This window comes from Heptranchias perlo, chromosome 27 (assembly GCF_035084215.1).
Source record: "Heptranchias perlo isolate sHepPer1 chromosome 27, sHepPer1.hap1, whole genome shotgun sequence".
NCBI classification, from domain to species: Eukaryota; Metazoa; Chordata; class Chondrichthyes; order Hexanchiformes; family Hexanchidae; genus Heptranchias; species Heptranchias perlo.
In genome coordinates, this window is record NC_090351.1 from 32409770 (window position 1) to 32419661 (window position 9892).

Below are 9892 nucleotides of genomic sequence, written 5' to 3' on the forward strand. Positions count from 1 at the left end.
TCCTTAATGGAAAAAAACGGCTAGAGTTTCTTGGGCAACAAAATAATACAAGGTGACTAACGGCAACTTAAGTGGATGGCATATCTTACAAGAACCGACAGGAAAACAGGGGACATTTGACTGTGTTACATCTGTTCATTTGCCTCAGCAGAACATGATGGGAGTTACCCAGAGGTCTCCAGTATGGCTTTATGCGCAATGTACACATTTCCTCTTTTGTCTCCAAAAAAGTGCAGACATATGTTGAGGTTCTCATTTATTGGCAGCTGCTGAATTCACCCACGTTCCCATTCTTGACTTGAGCTGTTACAGTGAGTGCAAGTGGGCTGTTGGGCATAGGGGCGATCACAGCAGAGCCTAATCCTCTCCTTATCCAATGTCCATGGATGCAACCTTCCAACAGAGTCCATTGGATAACAATCAGGAGTGGGAATCTTGGTGTTGTCCCTTTCACGGGCTGGAAAATGCTGGAATCAATTGCATTACTGCGATTAAAATCAGCTAACACACAAATGTCGAAACTGTTGTTTTGTAGGCATTATAGCAAAGTCCCACAAACATCAATGAAATGAATGACCAGTTAATCTATTTTGTTCCTGTTGGCTGAGGGATGAATGTTGGGTAGGACACTGGGAGAATTACTACTCTTTTTTGAAAAAGTCCACCTGAACAGTAGAAGGGTCCAGGGTTTAATATCTCATCTGAAAGGCAACACCTCTGACAATGCAGCATTCCCTCAATGCATCATTGAAGTGCAATCCTAGATTATGTGCTCGAGTCCTGAACTGGAGCTTAAAGCTTTATGAACCGGTGGTGTGATTTTTACCACTAAGCCAATATCTACGCTTGACATAAGAGCATATTTCAAATGCACAAAATATCCTTTTGACATATCTAATTGAGCAGTGCATCGCTCTTGCAGCTAATGGTGTCAATTGAACCCCCTCAATTAAAGTAAAACCAAGTAGCGCACTCCTGGGCATTCAGTAACGGATATGTTTCAACATCCGCGTGGCTAAACAGCTAAATGTTATATCCAGCAGTGAAGCAGTTAATTTATCTTGTGATGTACACGTGGCAATACTATTTTGTGGTTTTGATAAGACTGTTTTTAACCCAATTTGCAAATATATTTATGATTGCTTTATCAGTTATAAGGCTAATCTTTAATAATACAACACTTAACATGGTTTATTTTAATACAACTTATATTAATTAAGTGCCTTTTAAGTTGAAGAGTGTCCTTAATAAAAGGGATTGTGTTTGACATAAACTAACCATGAGTACATTAATATTTACTTCTCATGTTGAATGATCTTATCTGGGTCCTCGTGACAATGGAATAGGTTGGTCTGAGCGAGTATAAATGTTGCTGCATAGACCCCAAACTTTAAGTTCCGAAGAGTGTCTGAACCAATTCAACGGACAAGATGAAGTGGCTACTCATCACGCTCGCTTGCATTCAGCTCTCTGAATGTTTATTCAAGTAGGAAATCATCTGATTTTTGGCTAAATTTTGGAGAATATATTTCTTTGATGAAAAAATTAATGAAATATCTTCCTTGTGTGCGTTTGGAGCCCCCACGGCTGTAACTGCAAGAAAAAGAGGGCTGGTGTCCGGCAACCCCCTGTCATGGGTCAGACTTGGATGTGGTAGTGAATGTTGATAAGCACCTGTGGAACCATATTCCAGTAAAGAGCCAACATCTTTAGGAAAGGAGAGGAGCGGGGAAAAGTGACAAAGAAAAAGGATTCTGTAGTTACATTTTTAACTTCATTACCTAAGGTTAAGAGATAGAAAGAATAATTTGTCAGCAAGGAACATTAAAAGTTGATGAAATTTTAAACTTACTTCTTATCTTTACAGAGTGCCCTTGATTAAGGGTAAACCTGTCCGTCAAGTTCTTCAGGAGAAGGGACTTCTTGAGGACTTCCTCAAGAATCATCCATATGATCCCTGTTCCAAATTTGAAGGACCCTCCCAATCCCTGGGATCAACTGAACCATTGATTAACTTCCTGGATGTAAGTAATCTGTGAGTTTTGTAAACAAAAGTTGGAAAATATTAATATATTTATATTAAACTTACATTTATTGCAGCTATCGCCTATAATTTGTATTCTGCTCAGAGCTAGGTATTATTCAAAGGTAAAAATTCATTAGCAGATAGTTTGTGCTGATATAATTTAAATATAAGACAGCATGGTCAAAACGCTCAACATCATCTCAACCATGAAATACATTATCAGTATAATACATAGAAATAGAGTGAGTTCTTCTTCTTACTCATTATCTCTCTTCAATTTAAATGGCCTGTAGACTTCTGATTCTGTACCACGTGATTTCAAAAGCAGTGATCAGGGGATTTACCATTACTGATGGATACAGAGGAATATTAACCTAATATCACATGATGTGGAGATGCCGGTGATGGACTGGGGTTGACAATTGTAAACAATTTTACAACACCAAGTTATAGTCCAGCAATTTTATTTTAAATTCACAAGCTTTCGGAGGCTTCCTCCTTCGTCAGGTGAACGATGTCTGACGAAGGAGGAAGCCTCCGAAAGCTTGTGAATTTAAAATAAAATAGCTGGACTATAACTTGGTGTTGTAATATCACATGGGTATATTCCCACTTGATACATTGTGGACATTTTGTTTTTGCTGACAGTTGTCGTACTATGGAGCAATCAGCATTGGGAATCCACCACAGAGCTTCACCGTCATCTTTGATACCGGCTCATCCAATCTTTGGGTTCCATCAATTTACTGTTCCCAACGACCATGCAGTAAGTAAATTTTACCCTGCTGTTAAACAAGCTTATGCTCTTGACTTTCCTAATCGTTAGAGGGCTATTGCTAATCCCAACCGATAGTTAAGCAGTAAACTGAACAAAGTCAACAATCAACAATGAAGACACATTCTCCATAATGCTGTGTCTGGTTGAAGTTTAAGGTTAAATCAGATTTAGGTTTAAGCTTAAATTCACTGAGTAGGCTAACAAGAGGACAGCTGACCGTACCTGGCCCAACATGTAGTATCTTCCTTCACACAGACACATATACACTCACAAACCATACTCTGACACACTCACACACATATACACTTCCACAAAGCCAGCCCCCCACCCCAACACACCCACCACCCCCCACACACACACACACACACACACGTGCACGCGCACACACACACGCACACACACATTTTATTTCAGGCTCCCTTAAAAAAAAATCCATGCAAGTTCCTGATGCTCTTCATGAACCTGGCTCTCCCTCCAAGAAAATGGCAACCAGTAATACACTTATGAGGCTACAGAAAATTGGATGGGATGCTTAGTAACAAAAATAAATTATTTCTTGAATGTGACAAATTAGATTATTTTTTGGCACAAAAATTTGAACCAGCATTGGATTAAATGCTGAAACCTTTATAATAATTTGATGAAATGGATGTTTCTTTGCAGTGGACCATCACCGATTCAACCCAAAAAAGTCCTCAACATATCAGTCAAATGACCAGTCCTTATCTATTCAGTATGGCACAGGCAGCATGACTGGTATACTGGGATATGACACTGTCAGAGTAAGTAGACTGTGATCCTCATCAAGTAAATCAAATCCCGTAACAGTGATAATTGCTTTCCAAAAGTTACAGGTTCAAGTCAAAGATACAAAGATTTTGGAATCAAACATAATGAGTTGGATCAGTTCAAAAGCCAGACAGTTGAGTGGATGTGTAATGATGATGTAGCAGAGGGTATCGCGAGCTGCAAGTTGATGATTTGAAATAAAAGATTTATTTATAAAATATATAAAATATAAATATAAAATGTAAGATCGACTTTCATAAATTTATTGACAGAACTCCTTTTTGTTGGAGCATCATAGAAATTTCATGAAAATACTCCCTTGATCTAACCATTCAGTTCAACTCAGACCTTTACGCTTATTTGTGTTGTATGTGGGATATGACAGCCTTTGCTCAGTGGTAGCACTGAGTCAGCAGATCGTGGATTCAAGCCCACTTGAGCACATCATCCAGACTGAGAGTGATGTACTGTTGGAGGTATCATCTTTCGGATGAGACGAAAGTTCTCAGGATGGATGTAAATGATCCCAAGGTACTATTCAAAGAAACGCAGGAGAGCTCTCCCACTGTCCTGGCCAACATTTATCCCTCAACCATCACTACCAAAAAAAAGTATAATTGGTCATCTATCTCATTGCTGTAATTGCTTGGCTGTGAAGTGTTTTGGGACATCCTAAGGTGCTATATAAATGCAAATTTGTTCTCTTTCATTAAATTCTGATTTTAGATACAAAGAGAAAAATAAAAGTACGAGAATAATATTTAACAGATAGTGTGGAATCACCTTAAAAAATTAAATTTAAGAAAGCATGATTTAAACAGATGAATAAAAGCGAATGTTACTAATGTTCTCCTGATTTTTATCCTGATTATATCCACTGAATAATTAAATCCAAACTTGGCTCTTCTGCAATAGTTTCAGAGGCGAGTTTTATATTGATAGGAGGTACACTAGAAATTGTGAAGTTAACTGGAGAAAAGCAAACTTCAATTCTTGCCTCCCAACTCGACAACTAAAATCTCTTGTAAGTACCAAAGAACTGAAATCATGGGGTCACTTCCAAATTATTTGCACTTTGCAACAAAAGGGCATCAAATTGACCACGAGATGGAACTATCAATGGCAGGAGGTTGTGAAAAACCTACTCGCCATGTGTGATCAATTTATGAAGAGGATGTCATCATGTCATGAAATTTGAAGTTCGAGTCTAAACATCTGTGCTCTAAACTGTTTGTACATAGTTAGATATCATAGGGGCAGTCAGCATGGTTTCAAAAGCAAGAGACAAATCCCCACCAACTCATTAAAACTATTGCAGAAGAGCCAAGTTTGGAGTTAATTATCCAGCGGATATAATTCACTGGATAAGATTTTGGTTAATTCCTCATGATTTATCACATTATCTTGTTTTTCTAGCTTTCAAACGTAGCTATCAGCAACCAAGAATTTGGTTTAAGTGAGACCGAACCAGGCAGTTTCTTTACCTACTGTAAATTCGATGGAATTCTGGGCTTGGGCTATGCATCTCTTGCAGCATCAGGTGCCACGACTGTGTTTGATAACATGATGTCTCAACAATTGGTGCAGAAGCCCCTCTTCGCTGTGTACCTATCCAGGTAAACATTTCGTATGTCTTTGTTTCTCCATCTTATAACCCCTAAATGAAGCAGGTACTGTTTTTTTATGCTTTCACCCAAAAAACTCAGCTTGACTCAGTTGGTAACACTTTTACCTCTGTGTCCGAAGGTCTTGGCTTCAATCCTACTGCAAAATTTCAGCACATACTCCAGGCTGATGAGTCAGTGTGGTATTGACATTGTCGGGCATACTCTGCAGTTTTAAGAATGTACGGCATTATTAGAGGTATTGTCTTTCTGACGAGATGTTAAACTGAAGCCCTGCCCACCTGTTCAGGTGGGTGTAAAAGGTCCCAAGGTATTACTAGGTGTCCTGTCCAACGGAAATCCCTCAATCTATTTGTGGCACTCTGCTGTGTACAAACCGACTGCTGCATTTATCTATATAACAATGACTATACTTCAAAAGCATTCATTGGTTGAGGAGCACTTTGGGCCATCCTGAGGATGTGAAAGGCACGACATAAATGCAAGAGCTTTCTATCAAAGTTATTCGTTTTCAAACCTTGCATCCCTTCTCTGGTGCTATCAGCCCAATTTAGAATTGAATCCAATAGGATCCCAAAGGACACAGATTAAATCCTGTATAATTTATTTAAAAGGCATAGTTGCTTTATTTGAGCAGATAGAATCCTATTGGATGGTATGAGTTTCCTGGAGTATTTATGGCAAGGATACTGACACATTGCAATTAATTACTTTTAATAACTGATTTGGAAAAATGATGATTTAGATACAATATCCAATGGGCAGTGACATCACCAAGTGCTAAACCTCTAAACCAGAAATATTTCAATGTGAATGAAATTGTTTCTTTGTCTCTGAACTTTTTTAAAAAATCTATGTTTTACAGAGAGGATGGTCAGTCCGGAAGTGAAGTTGTATTTGGTGGAATTGATCCAAACCACTACACCGGTCAAATTAACTGGGTTCCCGTTACTCATGAAGCCTATTGGCAAATCCTCATTGACCAGTGAGTGATTTTCCCATCCACAACTGGGATACTTCTGAAAGTGGCGTTCGACAAATCAACCATATCAAAAGATAAAACTTTTATTGAGACAATGTGCTGAGGATGTCACTATTAATAATTTTCAGGAGAAAACATTTGTGGAAGGCTGATTACAGTAGAGAGCTCATTCACTGTATTTCAGTCTTGCAATCAATGTTTAATCCAATGGTTTGAAAATAAGTAGCCAGAGGCGACATGAGGATGCATTTTATCACACGAGTGAGTTGTAATGATCTGGAATTCACTGCCTGAATGGGTGGTGGAAGCAAATGCAACAGTAACTTTCAAAAGGGAACTGGATAAATACTTGAAGGAAAAACATTTACATGGCTCTGGGAAAAGAGCAGGGGAATGGGTCTAATTGGATAGCTGTTTCAAAGAGGCAGCACAGGCACGATGGGCTGAATGGCCTCCTCCTGTGCTGTACCTACTCTGATACTATGATACCATGAAGTACATATATTTTACTTGAAGAGCTTTTTGTCAATAGCGACCATATGAAAATTCTGTTGGTCGTGAAAGGCCAAAGATCATGTTAATTGAATTCAACTCTCATTCATAAAATGAGGGCAAGTGTCTGTCTGTGGCACCCATAACCTTATACTGTATTGGCATTTTTGTTATCTTATTGATTGGACAGGGGCAACTGCACCTGACATATGGGCCTGTGGTTGTCCTGCAATTTTACACACAATGGCGTCCAAGTGTGCCACCTATTGGTGGAACTATTGGATCTTTACAAACCACTCTTGGTCGGTTCACAGCTGTGCCCATGAATGAGGTTTCCCATCACACTGTCAGGAAGTGGGAAATGGGGCACCTGTTCTTGGCATCATTGGACCAACAGGCATCAGTGCCAGTGGACGGTAGAACTTGATACTGTCTGCTTCTCTACTGAAAACTGATTTTACCAAACTATGTTGAAACATACAAGCTAAAAGAAATGAAGGATTAAAATACTGAGTCTGTTTTAAAAATGTCAGTTGTGTCAGCATTTACTGAAGATATAACGTATATCATAGCTGATTAGGAACCCCAGCTTGGTATTACTTGTTCAATTGGTCTAATAAGTGTAGTTTTTTTAGATCTTTGACTAACTCTTGATCCAATTATCTCCCTCAGAGTAACAATTAATGGCCAGGTTGTGGCTTGCGATGGAGGTTGTCCTGCCATTGTTGATACTGGCACTTCTCTTCTTGTTGGTTCCAGCTCAGCCATCGACACAATTCAGCAGTATATTGGAGCAACTTCAAATTCCTATGGCGAGGTAGAGATGCCATGTTACAGTATCTGGTGCAGTGAAGGATTGTCTGAGAGTGCATCAATGATTGTTTCACACTGTAGCCTGTCGCAGACAATTTCAGAATTTAAGTACTTACAAAGTGGAAATTGATATATTTTAATAATATTGCAATTTCTCATATATAATTGGCTCTGCAAAAATTCCCTCAGCCTCTTTGGGGGTATTAAATTACATTCCATACAAATGAGGCAACAATCACTGTAGCACAGATGTACGGCCCCAGAAATGCTTGGAGTTGCATCACCATTTGTTGCAAGTGCAAGGTAAAGAATCTTTACATATTTGAGTCTATTCACTCAAGGACAAAAAATAGTGCTGGAATAGGCCACAGTGTCAACTCAAGAAATCCACAACCTACAATCCTATTATTGCTTTAACATTTAGATGAGCTCTAATATTTAGAAAGGTTTAGTGTGTTGTTGCTTAATTTATCTTAAATATATTCTGGTAACTGGCAATGTTCCTCGATAACAATTTTCTTTCAGCTTGCTTGTTTTTTCCAATTTCACCTCACATTAATTCCAATAGTGATTAACTAGTAATTCCATTTAATTATAGATGATTGGTTGTAAATCCCTAAGCTGAAACAATCACTAAAAACTGTTGCTATTTTCTTCCAGTACTCCATAAACTGTAACAATATCAACAGCATGCCCGATGTGGTTTTCACCATCAATGGAGTTGACTATCCTCTTCCTGCCAAAGCATACACGTTGAAGGTATGTGTTGATGTCTTTATTGCAATATATCCTTTTAATTACAGTCTTATAACAGATACAATTTTTGGATGGGAGCTTATTTTTGTTTATTTGCCATTGTCAACCACTTTTGACATTTAAGTTTGTGCCATTTACTGTGGGGCTGCCAATTTTCTCTCTCTGTCTGAAGAGGAAAGAGAGAAAGAGCACAGAGTCTCTCCTCTGACCCCTTCCCTCGCTCTGTGTGTTGATGCTTCACTTGGTGAGCTGCCAATCAAAGTTAGCATCTTGCACAAGAATCCACCTGCTTGGTGTGGAAGCTTCTGGTACTGGTATTGCCCATTTACCTTGATAGCCATATTGAATTGGAAGCCATTCCCGCAGCAAGCTGCAAACTGCTCTGGAATTTGCTCAATATCTTCTCATTGTCACAGCACTGACACAAGGTGCAGAAGTAAACAGTTTCACCCCTTGTCCCATTTCCTTTTGGAATACTCATTAACATTTCCAACAATTTTCAAAAGATATAAAGGAGTAATTGTTCAGAGATTAATCAAACATGCTGTAGAGATCACTCAAGGAGATAGACAAATGACCCAGTATTAATTGTTCCCCCCTTTCTTACAGTACACTTACAGCGACCAAGTCAGCTGCACAAGTGGTTTTGGCGGCTCTGGTGGATACCTCTGGATTCTGGGAGATGTGTTCATTGGAGAATATTACTCCATTTTCGACAGTGGCAACAACCGTGTGGGCTTGGCTAAGGCTGTCTAATTTATTCATCTATATTCTCATTGAAAGCTCACCCTGATTCCCATTTTCATGTTGACTTAACCAGTCACCTGATTCCCTATTGCAGCAATTGACACCTGGCTGCCCAGTGTAATAGATGAAGTCATCATATCTTGGATGACTAAAAACAAAGATACACCGTTGACTGCTTGGCTGTGTGTTGGTGCTCAGCAGTGCTGTCCACTAAGTTACAACTGAAAGGCAATGAAAAATTAAATAAATGTCTTGTCAGGGTGGGCTTTTAAAGGAACAGTCTTAGATCACTAGTTCTGGATTGCAAATGAGAATGTTGATATCGTCTAATTATATCTCCTCTTTGATTGTGTAGCACTTTCACTCAGTTCTTTCTTGGTTTGGACATTCAGCTGTGATATATTATTGGTGCAGTGCTTCACTCCAGAGCCATACACATTTCTGTTGAAGGTGGATGACCTCTGCAGTGAAACCTGATTTGATGTAAATGTGATCCTAACATCACACAGCTGGTTTTTCTATCCTTTGGAATCTCTTTATTAGTGTAGTTCCTAAAATTGCTCAATAAAATAGAATCATGAAATGCACACTCCTGGATTTCCTGTCTCTTTTTTCTTTCATGTCTGTGTGCGGGGAGGGCACCTCAATTCATTTTCACATTTGCGTTGATCGATGCTGTGGCTAACTCATGGAAACAATTACAAAACACAGACAGGAATTTGCAGATCAGATGAGAAGTGGTTGTTGAATGATGTTCTCAGTAATTTGAACAGGTGGTCATGGAGTCCAGGTTTGGCAATCATTGAGGTATCGGTAAAATTCAGATACAAGTCACCATTGATTCAAGATGGCAAACCTGGTTTACATTTTGGATTGAAAGTTAG

At 38.9% G+C, this 9892-nt stretch overlaps 1 pseudogene; it reads left to right on the forward strand.

Annotated features, from left to right (window-relative positions):
- Positions 1-1366: 1366 nt before the first annotated feature.
- On the forward strand, positions 1367-9589 carry LOC137344730 (pepsin A-like; annotated as a pseudogene).
- The last annotated feature ends 303 nt before the right edge of the window (positions 9590-9892 follow it).